Genomic DNA, 15,207 nt, shown 5'->3' with positions numbered 1-15,207 from the left:
GTCTATTTAAAGCATGGAGAAGTAACTGAAAAGTCAGTACTGTGATTTATTTCTGAGCTTCCTGACAGCCAGTGGGAAGAAAGGAGGCAGAGCTGGTTCTAGAGTACCAAAACTTGGGCTGCATCCTCTGGGCAAGAGAATACTTGAATCTAGGTTCAAGGAAACAAAACCCAGGAAATACCAAGGGTCTAAGGCCAATGGAGAGTTTAATTTAGTCTTTATTCCCCATTATTTAAAATGCCATGAATTATCCACACTGAGCTCTTTCATTTTATCTGGAGGTGTCTTAAATCCTTTAGACAATCTCGGACCCCTAAGCTTGGTACAGAATAAGATCACTCTGCAGTGGTAATGCATGCAAGGGGTTTTGCACAAGTAGGATTGCCAGATAAAACACAGATGGTCAGTTAAATTTGAATTCCAATAAACAATGAATACTTTTTTAATATCAGTATTTCCCATAAATACTTTAAAAATATTATATAAATATATCCCAAATATTACATGGGACATACTGATACTAAAGATATTGTTTGTTATTTATCTGAAACAATTGTTAACCTGAAATTCAAATTTTTGTCCTAAATCTGGCAACCCTACCCACAGCCTGCAGGCTAAGCCTCACAAACTATAATAGGGAACTGTCCCTTTATCACAAAAACTTAGTCTTTTTTTTCCTTCTTTTAACCTTTGTTGAGATATTGATGGTGATAGATAGAAAAACCATTATTTTCTAGCAAGGAGAGACTTAACAAAGGAGCTTTAAGCCGTACATGATAATCAACCCAAAAAGGAAGCTTTATCAAAGGGCTATTTCAAGTGAGCTGTGGATTGGTGGGGAAAGAACACACACACACACAGAGTACGGTTAAATTAAGCTTCCAGTTAAAATTGCCAGAGAGATAGCATCTTATGGGAAGTTGGATGTCTGCATGGTGGGAGTGTGTATAGCGTATCTCAATACCCCATTGCCTCCGGAAACTGATAGGGGCCTGCAGCTTCAGGAACACAGTCCTGGGAAGTAGGGTCTCACTGACTCTGAAAAGTTTAGTCCTTATTGTACTTACTGTTCTTTTATCCTTGGGGTTTTAAATCTTGGATATTATTCTGGAAGTACTTCTACTAACAATCTGGACACTTTGCATCAAGGAACTGTTTTAAACATTGGCCTCTCATCCTTGAACACATGTCAGCGTCACCAAGAGCACAAAAGATTCTGAGTGAGGGAGAGCTGAGTAGCATCCTTTAGTCCCTGAACATTATTTTGAAGTGCTCCCTTCCCTATAGACTTTGAACCCTGTATTCCTCTTCCTCTCCACTACAAACTGGAAATTTATTTCTTGAAAGGAGTATGTATGTGCTGGCACGTGTTTAGGTCAAGGTTCAGCTTGAGACCAGAATTCAGTTTAAGCAGAGAAGTACTGATAATGGCATATTAAATGGATTGCAGTATCATTGGGAGAAATGAAGAAGCACTCTAGATTGAGTTTTATGAATAATATCCAAAGCCAGGACACAGGCCATCAAGGCAATTGCTCCCTCCTCTGTGAGACAGAACTGCCTGCTCAATTGGGAAGCTGCTGCTCTAGAACCTCACTGCCACTCCTGACACAAAGTCCCTGTGATCTGGAAGCTACCGTCATTACTGCCAGCTACAGAACTGCACAGGGCCCTTGCTGTCTACCCCAACATAGCAGATACCCATCTTCCCTTTCAGCACCCACAAAGCTAGTGACCAGACACTGGGAACTTGCTGATGCTTCCAAAGTCACATTTGAGAGCAAAACCAGCAAAAAAACGGCCTCTACTTTACTTCCACCTTTCTAAGCCTTGAGCAGTTTGGAGACTAGCCAAACCAAATCATATCCAAACTGCGAGGGGATCTTTGAGATGGTTCTTAGCTTTCCAGCCAGTATAATACAGGAAGGCACTGTAGTAGGTGGTTAAAATGGACGTTGACTGTCAGTTCTCCATAACCTTGTTTACAAGTAATCGTCACATCTTATTAATTACTCTGTCCCCTACAGAGGGGAAAAATCAATAAAGACCATGTCATAAGGCTGTCAGATGCTTTTTGGAAAATGTTTCTGAGGACCTTCTGTAAGTTAGATCATTAGTATTTCCGTCTGTAAGGTCATATACCAATTCTTGAACAGTGGCAAGTTTTTTTTTCTGACCTTGAATTCCTAAGGGCTTTGAACACAGAATCTTTGACAGGGGTAATGACATGTCTTATGTACAATGTTCTGACAACAGTTTTATGTCAAACGTAAAAGCTTCTTTATATGGTTGTATCTTTATTCAGAAGTGTTTGCCTTGCTTCTGATGCTCCTGAAAGGGCATGAGCTGCCAGCACCATTCTGGCCGTTACTTTGATGGTGCTCAGAAACTGTTCTCAGAACTAATCTACCTTGTTTCTGTTTTGGTTCCTCCAGACACAAGCAAGTAACCTGATGGGACTGGAATTCCTTCCCTTTTCACCTACTGTTATGGCTGGATTGATGCCAAGTGGGGCATACGCAAATCCACCCAAGTTTTCTTTGGTTTATTGTACATCCTCTTTTCTCTGTCATTAACCATTATTTTTTCAAATAGACCCAAAGCGAAAAGGTTCCTAAGGCAATAGTGAGAGGCAAATAGAGTAGAATTAATGATAGTCCAGAAATACTTACAGGGCTATTTACAGGACTGGATTTTCATTTGGTAGGAATTAGAGAAACCCACATCATTGATTCACCTGGTTCTTATACAGTTGTGGAAATGTTGACAAATAACTTTAAAAGAAACATGAGTTAACAGCTTGAGTACTGAAGTATGGTTCCTCCTTTTATATTACTTGAGGAGCCATTGTTGTATAAAAATCACAGTGCAATAAATGCAATAAAAATCATCTTTATTTATCAAAATAATATTTATTACCAAGACATGAAAAAAAATGAAACTGACAAAGTAAGTTATACATTACTATCAATCTTTTGCAAGTTTCATGGATTCTTTCAGTAAAAAGGCCATACTTGCAAATTCCACTTGAGCTTTGCTAATCAAATTTTCGTATAAGTTGGTTATAATTGTTAACAATCCCTTGTGGGAAAACGGATGATTTTTTTTCTTAAATAGAACAAAAAAAGATGTGCTCTGGTATAAATGTAAAATATAATTCAAAAATCTTGACTTATGTAATGTTTAGAGAGTTATTTGTGGAATTTTTCAATATGAAAATTCAGCCAAGTATACATTTAGTAAGTTGCATTATTTTGGATTGCTTTAATAGGGTAAAAATCTTAGAAAAATAAAAATCATGGGAATTAGGGCTAAGTTCCTACAATACTTCTTTAATAGCAACTGTATGCCTCACCCCACATAAATACTTCTTAAACTTTCATTTGGGATTGTTACATATGCTAGTCAGTCAATGAAAATGAGTTATTGGGGCAGATAAATAAATGAGCTTAAAATATTTACTTACTAGCTTAAATAACTACCAAGAACTGTATTCTGCTAAGCTTCGAAAATTCTAGTCATTTTCCTCTCTGTTTGCCTAAAGTCTTTCTCATACATTCAGCTTTATAGATAACTGACAGGCACATACAGAGGAGAACCCTTGCGTTGGTGATATATTTTATGGCATTTTATTCGTTCAACCAGCATTTTTGAGCACCAACCACATGTGGAACCTGCCTTTGTTACAAAGGTGACACAGTGTTTCCTGGCCTGATGTACTTCCGTGTTTTACAGAAGAAACTATTGAGGTTTATATTATTATACATTGCCCATATTTATTAAAATAAGTTATTTCCAGATTTTTATGAACTTTTTTCATAGAATAAACCTAAATGTTTTCACTAAATGTTAATAATTTGTAATATTTCAGACATAGTATTTTATTAATATTTTTAGAATCTATATTTTAGTTAATTTTAATTTTTGCTAAGTAAAACATTCACATGGTTCAAACTGAGAATTTCAAAAGAAGATGCAATGAACAATCCCCCTCCCCTTTGTCCTCCAACCAGCCAGTTTCCCCCTCCCCAGCAAAAATGCATATTGGTTAAGATTAGGTTCAGGTGCATATAAGAGAAAACTCAAATATCATTGACTTAAATACTTCAGTTAGAGAAATTCAAAGATGCTTATATGGAAGTTCCACAATGTCATCAGGGACTTGGACTCCTGTCTTTTTTGTTTGTAGTTTTATAACTTTATTTGACAGTGGTTAGCTCTTATCCACACTGACTGTAGATTTTTGAAGGTGATGACAGGAACATTAATAACCAACATATAGAGCTTGTTTGGTGAGTCTTCATCCTCTTTACGTTTTCTAAACAACCACACATGGATCCAGTATGGGACATTCTGATTCCTTTGGCCCAGACAGCTTTGTTGAGCCTGATGTCAATGTGCACATCTGGAGTTCCCATCTCCTTCATGGAGAACTTCTAATTTTTTTGAGTGTCTGAGGGGCAGGCATCTTGAACCCCAGTCCATGGATGTGCTTGTGAATGTTGATGGTATATTCTCTGGTCACCACTTCATTGATGGCAGTCCCTCTTCTTGCCACCCTTCTTTGCAGGAGTCGTTCTTCCAGGCCCAGGTTGGAAAGGATGAGGGTGAGGGATTATCTCCTTCGGTCTTGATACTTACCATCTTTAACCTTTAGCTTTTAGTCTGGAGGCTGCCCCCGGTCCAGTTTGGCTAGTGGAATGCCATGTCATTTCTGTATTCCAGGGAGGAGAAAGAAGTCAATAAGAGCCAAAAGTCATGGCTCTATAAACAGCTTTCCCCAACATGAAGAAGAGGAGTTTAGCTCACAGGGTACCCATGTGAAAGAAATGCCTGTAGCAGATAGGACATGAGCAGCTTGAGAGAAAGTATTCCCTGGAACGGAACATCACCAGGGACAGCAGTGGCCAAAGGCAGACTTCACATATTTTACTTTTTTGTTTAGGACCAACCTTTTTAAATAACTTACATGTATCATAGTTTGTTAATACATTCTTCATCAAATCATAGTATCTTATTTGTAAACTGAAATTTTACCTAGAAATGTGACATGGAACTGATACTAAATGCTGTATTTCATAAATATTTTCCCTAAGTAAGAATATTGCTCTTTATTCATTCTACAGTTCAGCCCAAATTACATAAGTACCCGGGTCCCATTTCACTTATACACTGTTTTTCGAGCAGGACATTTTATTTCATGGCTTAATTTCAAGGGGAAAAATATTCTAGAAGGAAGGCATTATATGGGGTGTTACAGAAAAAGCAGCCTACTGTTTTTTGTACTAAAGAAAACTAAGGACTTTTTAGAAAGATGTGATTCTTATCAGAGGCAGACCATGAGCTAAATCTCAGGTTAAGAGATGCACTATCAGTGGTTGTCACAGTATACTTGTTTCAGATTTGGATTCTGAATATACTTTCTATAAATTATCAGTAGAGTTGGCGGGGGGGAAAAGCTTTTTATGAGGTGGCACTCTCATTAAAGTATATGAATGTGAGGTATCTGTTACTTCTCACAGAAGCTGTAATAAATTATATGGAAAACTATTCTCCAGTCTTTTTTCAGCTTTTATGAGATACAGTTGACATATAAAACTGTAAGATGTCTAAAGTGTACAACGTAATGATTTGACATACGTATACATTGCGACAGCACCCCCATTGAGTTAATTCATGCATCCATCACCTCACATCTTTCACATATTCATCTTTCTTTCTTTTTTGGCAAAAACATTTAAGGTTTGCTTTCTTAGCAAATTACGATTATACAATGCAGTGTTACCAACTGTAGTCACCATGTTATACATTAGATCCCCTGACCTTATTCATTTTATTAATGAAAGTTTGTGCCCTTTTACCAATCTTTCCCTGTTTCCCCCACCCCCACCTCCTACTCCTGGAACCACATTTTTACTCTGTTTCCATGAGTTTCTTTTTTTTTTTTTCTTTTTTAGATTCCACAGAGAAGTAATTCCATGTGGTAATTTCTGCCTAGCTTCTTTCACTTAGTGTAATGCACTCAAGATTCATCCATGTTGCCAGGATGAAATGGCAGGATTTCCTTATTTTTAAGGCTGAAAAATATTCCATTACATATTGTATACGTATATATACACACCACATTTTCTTGATCCATTCATTCATTGATGAGCACTTAGGTTGTTTCCATACCTTGGCTATCGTGAATAATGCTGTAATGAACATGAGAGTACGGATATCTCCTTGAGATAAGGGTTTCGTTTCCTCTCTAATCTTATTGAAAATTAAAAACCAGCTCAGAGCCAGCTCTACCCACCACCAGTCCCTGCCATCAGGAAACTTGCACAAGCCTCTTAGATAGCCACATCCACCAGAGGGCAGACAGCAGAAGCAAGAAGAACTACAATCCTGCAGCCTCTGGAACAAAAACCACATTCACAGAAACATAGACAGGATGAAAAGGCAGAGGGCTATGTACCAGATGATGGAACAAGAAAAAATCCCAGAAAAACAACTAAATGAAGTGGAGATAGGCAACCTTCCAGAAAAAGAATTCAGAATAATGATAGTGAAGATGATCCAGGAACTCGGAAAAAGAATGGAGGCAAAGATTGAGAAGATGCAAGAAATGTTTAACAAAGACCTAGAAGAATAAAGAACAAACAGAGAGATAAACAATACAATAACTAAAATGAAAACTACACTAGAAGGAATCAATAGCAGAATAACTGAGGCAGAAGAACGGGTAAGTGACCTGGAAGACAGAATGGTGGAATTCACTGCTGCGGAACAGAATAAAGAAAAAAGAATGAAAAGAAATGAAGACAGCCTATGGGTTCTCTGGGATATCATTAAACGCAACAACATTTGCATTGTAGGGGTCCCAAAAGGACAAGAGAGAGAGAAAGGACCAGAGAAAATATTTGAAGAGATTATAGTTGAAAACTTCTCTAACATGGGAAAGGAAATAGCCACCAAAGTCCAGGAAGCGCAGCGAGTCCCAGGCAGGATAAACCCAAGGAGAAACATGCCGAGATACATAGTAATCAAATTGGCAAAAATTAAAGGCAAAGAAAAATTATTGAAAGCAGCAACAGAAGAACGACAAATAGTATACAAGAGAACTCCCATAAGGTTAACAGCTAATTTCTCAGCAGAAGCTCTACAAGCCAGAAGGGAGTGACATGATATACTTAAAGTGATGAAAGGGAAGACCTACAACCAAGATTACTCTACCTGGCAAGAATCTCATAAAGATTTGATGGAGAAATCAAAAGTTTTACAGACAAGCAAAAGCTAAGAGAATTCAGCACCAAACCAGCTCTACAACAAATGCTAAAGGAGCTTCTCTAAGTGGGAAACACAAGAGAAGAAAAGAATCTACACAAACAAACCCAAAACAATTAAGAAAATTTGTCACAGGAACATACATATTGATAATCACCTTAAACGTGAATGGATTAAATGCTCCAAACAAAGCACACAGGCTTGCTGAATGGAAACAAAAACAAGACCAATCTATATGCTGTCTACAAGAGACCCACTTCAGACCTAGGGACACATACAGACTGAAAGTGAGGGGTTGGAAAAAGATATTTCATGCAAATGGAAATCAAAAGAAACATGGAGTAGCAATACTCATATCCGATAAAATAGACTTTAGGGGCTTCCCTGGTGGTGCAGTGGTTGAGAGTCTGCCTGCCGATGCAGGAGACACGGGTTCGTGCCCCGGTCCGGGAAGATCCCACAAGCCGCAGAGCGTCTGGGCCCATGAGCCATGGCCGCTAAGCCTGCGCGTCCGGAGCCTGTGCTCTGCAACGGGAGAGGCCACCACAATGAGAGGCCCGCGTAAAGCAAAAAAAAAAAAAAAAAATACACTTTAAAATAAAGAATGTTACAAGAGACAAGGAAGAACACTACATAATGATCAAGGGATCAATCCAAGAAGAAGATATAACAATTATACATATATATGCACCCAACATAGGAGCACCTCAGTACATAAGGCAACTGCTAACAGCTCTAAAAGAGGAAATCGACAGTAGCACAATAACAGTGGGGGACATTAACACCTCACTTACTCGAATGGACAGATCATTCAAAATGAAAATAAATAAGGAAACAGAAGCTTTAAATGACACAATAGACCAGATAGATTTAACTGATATTTACAGGACATTCCATCCAAACCAGCAGATTACACTTTCTTCTCAATTGAGCATGGAACATTCTCCAGGATAGATCACATCTTGGGTCACAAGTCAAACCTCAGTAAACTTAATAAAACTGAAATCATATCAAGCATCTTTTCTGACCACAACACTATGAGATTAGAAATGAAATACAGGGAAAAAAACATATAAAACACATAGACATGGAGGCTAAACAATATGTTAATAAATAACCAAGAGATTACTGAAGAAATCAAAGAGGAAATCAAAAAATACCTAGAGACAAATGACAATGAAAACACGACGATCCAAAACCTATGGGATGCAGCAAAATCAGTTCTTAGAAGGAAGTTTATAGCTATACAAGCCTACCTCAAAAAACAAGAAAACTCTCAAATAAACAATCTAACCTTACACCTGAAGGGACTAGAGAAAGTGAACAAGCAAAACCCAAAGTTAGCAAACGGAAAGAAAACATAAAGATCAGAGCAGAAATAAATGAAATAGAAACAAAGAAACAATAGCAAAGATCAATAAAACTAAAAGCTGGTTCTTTGAGAAGATAAACAAACTTGATAAACCATTAGGTAGACTCATCAAGAAAAAGAGGGAGAGGACTCAAATCAGTAAAATTAGAAATGAAAAAAGAGAACATACAGCGACACCACAGAAATACAAAGCATCCTAAGAGACTACTACAGGCAACTCTATGCTGCTAAAATGGACAACCTGGAAGAAATGGACAAATTCTTAGAAAGGTATAACCTTCCAGGACTGAACCAGGAAAGATAGAAAATATGACCAGGGGCTTCCCTGATGGGGCAGTGGTTGAGAGTCCACCTGCCGATGCAGGGGACACAGGTTCATGCCCCGGTCCGGGAAGATCCCACATGCTGCAGAGCACCTAGGCCCATGAGCTATGGCCACTGAGCCTGCACCTCAGGAGCCTGTGCTCCACAACAGGAGAGGCCCGTGTACCGCAAAAAATAAATAAATAAAAATAAAATAAAAAATATGAACAGACCAATCACACGTAATGAAATTGAAACTCTGATTAAAAAGCTTCCAACAAACAAAAGTCCAGGACCAGATGGCTTCAAGGTGAATTCTATCAAACATTTAGAGAAGAGCTAACACCCATCCTTCTCAAACTCTTCCAAAAAATTGCAGAGGAAGGAACACTCCCAAACTCATTCTATGAGGCCACCATCACCATGATACCAAAACCAGACAAAGATACTACAAAAAAAGGAAATTATAGACCAATATCACTGTTGAATATAGATGCAAAAATCCTCAACAAAATACTAGCAAACAGAATCCAACAGCACATTAAAAGGATCATACACCATGATCAAGTGGGATTTATCCCAGGGATGCAAGGATTCTTCAATATACACAAATCAATCAATGTGATACACCATATTAACAAACTGAAGAATAAAAACCGTATGATCATCTCAATAGATGCAGTAAAAGCTTTTGACAAAATTCAACACCAATTTATGATAAAAACTCTACAGAAAGTGTGCATAGAGGGAACCTACCTCAACATAATAAAGGCCATATATGACAAATCCACAGCAAACATCATTCTCAATGGTAAAAAACTGAAAGCATTTCCTCTAAGATCAAGAGCAAGACAAGGATGTCCACTCTCACCACTATTATTCGACATAGTTTTGGAAGTCTTCTCTGATTTGGGGAATCAGAGAAGAAAAAGAAATAAAAGGAATACAAATTGGAAAAGAAGAAGTAAAACTGTCACTGTTTGAAGATGACATGATACTATACATAGAGAATCCTAAAGATGCCACCAGAAAACTAGCAGAGCTAATCAATGAATTTGGTAAAGTTGCAGGATAGAAAATTAATGCACAGAAATCTCTTTCATTCCTATACACTAATGATGAAAAATCTGTAAGAGAAATTAAGGAAACACTCCCATTTACCACTGCAACAAATAGAATAAAATACCTAGGAATAAACCTACCTAAGGAGACAAAAGACCTGTATGCAGAAAACTATAAGACACTGATGAAAGAAATTAAAGATGGTACAAACAGATGGAGGGATATACCATGTTCTTGTACTGGAAGAATCAATATTGTGAAAATGACTCTACTACCCAAAGCAATCTACAGATTCAATGCAATCCCTATCAAATTAACAATGGCATTTTATACGGAACTAGAACAAAAAATCTTAAAATTTGTATGGAGACACAAAAGACCCCGAATAGCCAAAGCAGTCTTGAGGGAAAAAAACGGAGCTGGAGGAATCAGACTCCCTGACTTCAGACTATACTACAAAGCTACAGTAATCAAGACAATACAGTGCTGGCACAAAAACAGAAACATAGATCAATGGAACAAGATAGAAAGCCCAGAGAAAAACCCACACACCTATGGTCAACTAATCTATGACAAAGGAGGGAAGGATATACAATGGAGAAAAGACAGCCTCTTCAGCAAGTGGTACTGGGAAAACTGGACAGCTACATGTAAAAGAATGAAATTAGAACACTCCCTAACACCATACACAAAAATAAACTCAAAATGGATTTGAGACCTAAATGTAAGACCGGACACTGTAAAACTCTTAGAGGAAAACATAGGAGGAACACTCTTTGACATAAATCACAGCAAGATATTTTTTGATCCACCTCCTAGAGTAATGGAAATGAAAACAAAAATAAACAAGTGGGACCTAATGAAACTTCAACTTTTTTGCACAACAAAGGAAACCATAAACAAGACGAAAAGACAACCCTCAGAATGGGAGAAAATATTTGCAAACGAATCAACGGACAAAGGATTAATCTCCAAAATATATAAACAGCTCATGCAGCTCAATATTAAAAAAACAAGCAACCCAATCCAAAAATGGGCAGAAAACCTAAATAGACATTTTTCCAAAGAAGACATACAGATGGCCAAGAAGCACATGAAAAGCTGCTCAACATCACTAATTATTAGAGAAATGCAAACCAAAACTACAATGAGGTTTCACCTCACACCAGTTAGAATGGGCAGCATCAGAAAATCTACAAACAACAAATGCTGGAGAGGGTTTGGAGAAAAGGGAACCCTCTTGCACTGTTGGTGGGAATGTAAATTGATACAGCCACTATGGAGAACAGTATGAAGGCTCTTTAAAAAAGTAAAAATAGAATTAGCATATGATCCAGCAATCCCAGCCCTGGGCATGTACCCAGAGAAAACCATAATTCAAAAAGACACATGCACCACAATGTTCATTGCAGCACTATTTACAATAGCCAGGTCATGGAAGCAACCTATATGCCCATCGACAGACGAATGGATAAAGAAGATGTGGTACATACATACAGTGGAATATTACTCAGCCATAAAAATGAACGAAATTGGGTCATATGTTGAGATGTGGATAGATCTAGGGACTGTCATACAGAGTGAAGTAAGTCAGAAAGAGAAAAACAAGTATTGTATATTAACGCATATATGTGGAACCTAGAAAAATGGTACAGATGAACCAGTTTGCAGGGCAGAAACTGAGACACAGATGTAGAGGACAAACTTATGGACACCAAGGGGGGAAAGCCACGGGGGATTGGGGGTGGTGGTGTGATGAATTGGGCAATTGGGATTGACATGTATACACTGATGTGTATAAAATTGATGACTAATAAGAACCTTCTGTTTAAAAAAATAAATTAAATTTTAAAAAAGCAATCATATTAGACACTACAAGACCAAATATGTAGACTTTAATCTGGGAGAAATCAAAATGCTTTGTATGCTGAAAGCATCTCAAGAAAAGCTGGCCACACTTTCTCTCACTTCTGTTAGAACTAAACAAAATTATCTTTTTCTTTTCACAACTTTATTGGATTATAATTGCTTTAGAATGTTGTGTTATTTTCTGCTGTGTAACAAAGTGAATCAGCTATACATATACATATATCCCCATATCTCCTCCCTCTTGCTTCTCCCTCCCACCCTCCCTATCCCACCCCTCTAGGTGTTCACAGTGCACCGAGCTGGTCTCCCTGTTCTATGTGGCTGCTTCCCACTAGCTATTTTACATTTCGTAGTGTACATATGTCCATGCCTCTCTCTCACTTCATTCCAGCTTACCCTTCCCCCTCCACTCGCCCCCCCCAAAAAAAAAAACAGCTCCAAGGGTTACTATATTGGATTACAGTCTACCGAAAGGATTTAACAAATAATCATTACTTTTTTAAAACAGATATTACTTTTTTCTGCCTTTCTCAACATTTCACTATCAAAGATGTCTCAATTACACATACTGTATAGTACATGCAGAGTTTGTCTTTAAGAGATATTATTAGAAGACAGTACCATCTGACTTTGGAAACTTGGTTATGGTGATCTCCTTTCTTCCTGGTATCATCTTAACAGTCTCATGGCATTAAGCTAATTATTTTAGCACTTCACATTCAGTAACTGTGAATAGGATTAGGTAGTCTGTTTTATTTAGTCCAGGAATACTCTGGTGTTTATAATTTATAATGCTTTTCCCTGAATAAAACCCTATCTATGTTTCTGAAAATTCGGATGGATTGTCAAGTGCTAGACAGCTTTGATTTTCTTTTTGAGCTATTCAAACATAGAATGTAGAACAAGAGGAATTTAGCTTTGTAATTACAAGGAGTTATCACAGTACCTTCTCTAAAGTTTTAGGACCTTGTTAGAGTGGTTTATGTTCAATAATATTCTTTTTAAAGGGAGGAAAGTTTAGTGTGAGTTTTTCCTCACCACAGGCAACATCGTGTCAGGAAGGGAGCCAACAACATAACCTTGACCGTTAAGCCTGTTTGCTCACCATAACACTGAAATAACAATTCCAACCATAAAAGATTGTTATGAGTCTGAAAATGAATATATAAGGGACCTGGCTAGTGCCTTGTATATGCCAGTTCAGTAATTATTGATTTTTCTTTGTGCTGTTAAATTTCCCTGTTGTGGTTTAGTGTTCTCTGTAGAGATGGGTTAGAGATTAAAAGTTCAATATTATTAGTGACATATAGGACTGTCTATTTTAATAATTGTTTTTTTGTTTTGTTTTGTTTTGTTTTGTTTTTACCCTTGGAACTCAGAGGCTAGCACTTTGGAAGATTTATCCTCCTATACTATAATTCTCTTCATTACTATCAACTCAATGGTGGTAATATTGAGGTGGGTTTATGGTTATAGGGAAAAGTTACCAATGTTTCTCTTGCATAGGTAACTGGAAACATAATGTAACCATTATGGGTTTTGTGGGGGGTTTAGTTCTATAAAGATAGTATTTTCGTTATATAATATTCATTATTAAGTACATGGCCAAAAAGTAAGATTTGTCCCAAAGGGTCTAAGTGAGTAGTCAGACTTGGCCTTGGTTGGACCAGGAGGACTGAGCTGTTGGGTGACAAATTAATGCAGGACTTGGAATTAGATGAAGCAACAGAGACCACAAGTTCCTTCCACCATGGATCACTGGATGGCACTGAAGGTGGCTGGCTGGCAGATGGCTACCCTCTGCGCAAACTGTAAAGTAGGCCCCTGAGAAAGTGCTTGCAGCTTAAATAAATGCATATAGATTAAAAATTGAAAATTTAAACATTGTACCCCATATATTATAAACTTTTAACATTTAAATGATGGTTAAGAGTTTTAATTGTTTCACAGCAAACTCAGAGTAGTTCTAAGCAGTGTTTTTCTAAAATTATACCAACCCTTGTTGATCCTATATTTTGATTACTATTTAAAATGTCAACACTCCTGGACTGTTACGTTGCAGAGCTTTTGAATATATCTTGTCAGTGGTTTTGAAAATATTACATTCGTGCTTGATATATACCGTTCTGGGTGCATTTTGTGAGAGTTACTCCAGTGTACAAAATTTTTTTTTTAAATTAAATTAGAATATTTTTATTAGTATTACCTTTTATTTTTTTAACAGGCATACCAGTCACTAGTCACAGTCATCATAAAGGAGAGATGATGTAATAATGTGAAATAGTCACATATTCCCCTATTGGTAGATAATCTCATTTAAAACAGAATTCAGTGCAGTGAGTGAATATATTTTATAATAATTCTCTCAGACCCACTTATTTTATGTGTTAAGGAACTAATAGAGGGAATATAACATCAAAGACCAGGTTTCAAATTCAGCCTTAGCCACTTATAGTGTGACCTTATTTGAGTAAATTAAGCTATCTTAGGTTCAGTATCATATTTATAAAATGGAAATGTTAATAATAATATCTACTTCAGAAGGTTTCTGTGAGCACGTAAAGCTATTTAGATGTGAAGAGTTTGGTATGTTGCCTGGCACAGAGCACTTCTCCATGAGAGGTACCTGTATTTTTGTTGTCGACATCATCTTCGTTATCATCGCTTTTGAATTAACATTTCTTGGATGTCCAAGTCCAGCATTATTCCTGTGAATGTAAGAAAAGTGGAATCATGAATATTTATGCATTTCAATATAAAAATTTTCATCAAGAGACTAATACGGCTCTAGACATTATAACCCGTATATAACTGAGGTTATTTGTTAAATGACATATCTGTGCATTGAGATTTTTAATCTAATTGATATTAATATGGCGGGTCCACTTCACAGTGTAGTTTTTGAACACTTACTCTCATCCTTTTGCAAAGGGTAATCTTTAGAAGTGCTCAGTGGTGTCATCTTCGTGCACACCTTAAAAAATGCTTACGTGGGGCTTCCCCGGTGGCGCAGTGGTTGAGAGTCCGCCTGCCAATTTAGGGGACACGGGTTCGTGCCCCGGTACGGGAGGATCTCACATGACGCGGAGCAGCTGGGCCCGTGGGCCATGGCCGCTGGGCCTGTGCATCCGGAGCCTGTGCTCCGCAGCGGGAGGGGCCACAACAGTGAGAGGCCCGCGTACGGCAAAAAAAAAAAAAAAATGCTTACGTGCCAGCAAGCACTGTGTGTGCTCACTTATGTTATCTCATTTATTTTTTACAATGAATGTGGCAGGTGAAGATTGTCATTCTCGTCTTAGATAAAGAGAACATCAGTCTCAGGTTGTTTATAG

General features: G+C 37.6%; 1 pseudogene across 1 annotated transcript; it reads right to left on the bottom strand.

The window, feature by feature from the left end:
* Window positions 1-4,191: 4,191 nt before the first annotated feature.
* LOC307176602 (large ribosomal subunit protein eL31-like) lies at window positions 4,192-14,837 on the bottom strand (annotated as a pseudogene). The gene is made up of 2 exons: window positions 14,789-14,837; window positions 4,192-4,636 (listed from the first exon to the last, which is right to left on the bottom strand). The product of its transcript is annotated as a large ribosomal subunit protein eL31-like (transcript).
* Between the last annotated feature and the right edge of the window lie 370 nt (window positions 14,838-15,207).

The sequence above is a fragment of the Stenella coeruleoalba genome, assembly GCF_951394435.1.
Source record: "Stenella coeruleoalba genome assembly, chromosome: 18".
In the NCBI taxonomy this organism is placed as follows: Eukaryota; Metazoa; Chordata; class Mammalia; order Artiodactyla; family Delphinidae; genus Stenella; species Stenella coeruleoalba.
Note: the sequence above shows the minus strand (reverse complement) of the source record. Positions and strands in the feature narration are given on the sequence as shown.